This window comes from Tamandua tetradactyla, chromosome X, assembly GCF_023851605.1.
Source record: "Tamandua tetradactyla isolate mTamTet1 chromosome X, mTamTet1.pri, whole genome shotgun sequence".
Classification (NCBI taxonomy): domain Eukaryota; kingdom Metazoa; phylum Chordata; class Mammalia; order Pilosa; family Myrmecophagidae; genus Tamandua; species Tamandua tetradactyla.
The window spans coordinates 36,299,608-36,303,672 of record NC_135353.1 but is presented as its reverse complement, the minus strand read 5'-3'; positions in this window follow the sequence as shown (position 1 = coordinate 36,303,672).

Sequence of the window (4,065 nt, the reverse complement as noted above, 5' to 3'; positions counted from 1 at the left end):
ATCATGTTTGGGAAATTTTTTGACCACTATTTCTTCAATATTTTTGCCCACTCCTTCCATTTTCTTTTCTTTAATTATCTATTTTTTATTTTATTTTTTTACATGTGCAGGCACCGGGAATCGAACCCGGGTCCTCTGGCATGGCAGGCAAGCATTCTTGCCTGCTGAGCCACCGTGGCCCACCCCACTCCCTCCATTTTCAAGAGACTAGTTTTATCTATTTGAAAATGCTTGATAATTCCCCACAAGTTACAATGTTTCTGTATGATCTCTGTTCAATATCCTTTATATTACTATGGGTTTGTTGTGTGAAGCCAGGAATAAGGCTGCAAACCTCCAGGAAAGTTATGCCAAAACAGAACAAACCCAAGTCAAGGCTCCGAAGTTTCAGGAAGTAGGTTTTATTTGTCTATGGCCATAGGGCTCAGCCAAGTAGCCTCTGAAAGTCTGAGCCCTCAACAGGGGTTGTCACAGGGTTTTAAGGGAAGTGCTTGGCTATGTGCCAATGTACAGAAGGGGAGGGGTTTCTACAGCAATTTTTCTTATCCTGCCCACGTGCAGTTTTAAACATTCCTAGGGTAAGGGAGACTTCTCAAAGGGGAAATGGCCTGAGTAAACAGGGGCCTGCCTGCTGTGAGAGGAAATGGCTTGGGCAAATAGGGGCTGCCTGCTGTAGGTTTACCTTTAATGGTCTTTTCTTTTACAGAATCTAATTTGAGGTTTTTCCCATCCGGTATATATTTTTATTTTTCACCTTGACATTATATTGTATTCTTTACAATATCTTCCACTTTTCCTCAGTGTGTTCTTATTTTCTTTTTCCTTTCTCTTACAGTATATGAAATGTTATTGTAATGGATTTTTAAATGTCTTTCTTAGTTCATCATCATTTCTCATTTTTCAGTCTATTTATATCTTCTGAATAATATTTTTGTTCATAGGTCAGACTTTCCTTCTTCTTTGTTATCTTTTCATTTTTGTTTGGATGCTGAACCTAGTGTCTTTTAATTTGTTAATGATGGATTTTGCTCTGTACTTTTAAAGAGTTTGGATATTTCCAGGTAGGCAGTTTAGTTACTTGTGGTACTTCCATTTTTTTTTTTAGTAATTGAATTTTTCAAGGTATTTTTAAAGTTCTTTTAGAGTTTTTCTAGTGCACTGTTCAGCAAGCTGGGTTCCATGGGTTAAATCCACCCTAACCAGTATTTTTTTAAAACTTTTTTTATTGTATAGCATAACATGTATACAAAGCAAAGAAATTTAAAAATAAAAATAGCTTTCAAAGTACTCTTCAAAAAGTGGTTACAGCATAGATCCCAGAGTTTGTATGGGCTACCATATGATCCTCTCATATTTTGCCTTCTAGCTGCTCCAGAATATAGGAGGCTAGAGGGCTTAAATACTTTTTTTTCATCACAATTGACTTTCTTTTCCTTCTTTTCTGTGAAGAATAACATATATATATAAGCTATATATTTTAAAGCACAGCACCACAATTAGTTGTAGAACATATTTCAGACTTTGACATGGGTTACAATTTCACACTTTTAGGTTTTTACTTCCAGATACTCTAAAATACTGGAGACAAAAAGAGATATCGATTTAATGATTCAGCATTCATATTCATTTGTTAAGTCCTATCTTCTATGTATAATTCCACTATAACCTTTGATCTTTCCGTATATCTCTTGGGGTTGTTTAGGCTATGGCAATTCTAAATTTTTTAGATTGGAAGGGTCTGTCACTAAAATAGGATAGGGAGATGGAATTATGTGATGTTCTGGAGATGCTGGGCTAAGTTTCAAGACTTATCTGGACCTGGGACCCATCTGGAGGTTGTAGATTTCTGGAAAGTTACTCTAGTACCTGAAACCCTCATGGAATCTTATATATTGCCCTAGGTATTCTTTAGGATTGTCTGGAATGGTTCTGGTTGGGGGTTGGCAGGTTATGATAGGTAGCGAGGTCTACATAAGAGCAACCTCCATAGTAGCCTCTCGACTCTATTTGAACTTTCTCTGCCACTGATACTTTATTAAGTACACTTCTTTTTCCCCTTTTGGTCAGGATGGAATCATTGATCCCATGGTGCCAGGCCTGGATTCATCTCTGGGAGTCCTCTCCCACATCACCAGGGAGACTTTCACCCCTGGATGTCATGTGCCATATAGGGCCTAACAACTAGTTTGATATGCAAAGTTCTATTGAGAACACAGCCACACTTTCATTTGCATATTATCTATAACTGCTTTCACACTAAAACAGAAAGTTGACTAGTTTGCAACAAATTTTATGTCCCACAAAGTCTAAACTATTTTCTCCCGGATTATTTACAGAAAAATATTTGCCTCCCATGTTCTGGCATAACATTTATCCTAGGGATAATTTAGCTCCATTTCTAAGGTATCGCCTTTCTGAGATCCCAGCAGAATTGCCATTTATACAGTAGTTTCTGACTATCAGAATGAAAAGAGCTTCAAAATCCCCAGTCTTTTGAGAACTCAGGAAATTGACTTATGTCTCTGAAGTTATTACTGTTTCTTTGGAAGTGTTCTTATCTGACTGCATTGGATTTAATTGTTTGCATTTACAGATTGGTATTCTTCTAAAAGAATAATAGAATATCTATTCACATTTCTGAATCTTTCTCAGAGAAGCTCATTCCTCTGTCCAACATATTCTAGATAATGACCATCTTGATCTCTAGCCTTTACACAGCTCAACATGACTGTCAGGTTTCCTTGTGTCTCCCCTTATGATGTAGCTTTGAAACTGCCTCTATGCATTAATATGGGGGCAATCATTATGATCAATTTTACCATCCACTTTCTTGCAGAGATCAAAACTTTGCCTGTTATGTTCCAATATGGCAAAGCATTTGCATCATATATTTTGTTTATTATTCTTGTTTTTTATGGTGGGAGGGTCAACCCTATAGCAGTTGACCCTTCACTGTGGAAGCAGAAGTGTCTTTCATGAATTATTTTGAATTTGTATAATTCACATAAAGACAATTAAGCTATAAAAATGTTACCTATATGAAAAAAAAACTTTTAGTTTATGTATGAGAGTTTAAAACCATTTATCCCTGGTACCTGATCTTATTATCATTTAGAAGTTATTTTCATTTTCTTTGCTGAAAATGCAGGAGTTAAGATTTGTGAGATGTTATACTACAATGTCAGTTTTTAAAACACAATGATGATCAAAAATAATTTTTACAATTCCTAAAATTGAATTACTCCTCCCCGTTATAGTAAGAAACATTGAGGAAAACTTCTGGCATCATGGACAAGGAAAAATAATTTCTTCCTGATAGTATATTTTATAATTGCACCAATTATTTTTTGCAATATAATCTTAAATCATTGATAATAGAGATGGAAAGAAGTTTGTATGATTCCTCCCATCACTCCCCTCTGCTATCATTTCAAATTTAGTACTCTGGATACCTTTTAAAAATATAGAATTGCTCGGTTTCTCTAGTGTGAGACTGTCACAGACCATTTACAAAGTATATATTTATGTTTTTTCAATTTTTTTATCTATTCACATGTGTGAATCAAATGTATAAAAATAGCAAAGCAAATTTCAACACATAACATAATAGATAGGTATTATTAGTTATAAATTAAGATAAATATTTCTACATTCATTCTGGTTGAAAAAGCCCTACGTTTAAAAAAAACCTACAAAGCAAAGATAGTTGCGAATATATCTGAATTGCAGACTGTGTTCAAATTTATCAAATTGTGAGATATAGGCATTTGTTTATATATAATTAAGTACAGACACAGAAAATGAAGTGAGAGAATATGGTGGAGAAATTCAAAACCAAATTAAAAGGATCAGTATCATGTGGAAGAGTAATCATAATTGAATTAAAAGATCTTTTTGTTAATTGCCAGCAAATGAAAATCAATGTATTTAATTTATAAAAATTAGACAAATGTAAAATTTTTCAGGAATCCATGTATTGCTTAAATATATGAGGAGAAATAATGGGGAAATATATAGCATGTGAGTAGGAACCAAACTTTTTATAACTTTTTTGTATTATAAAAT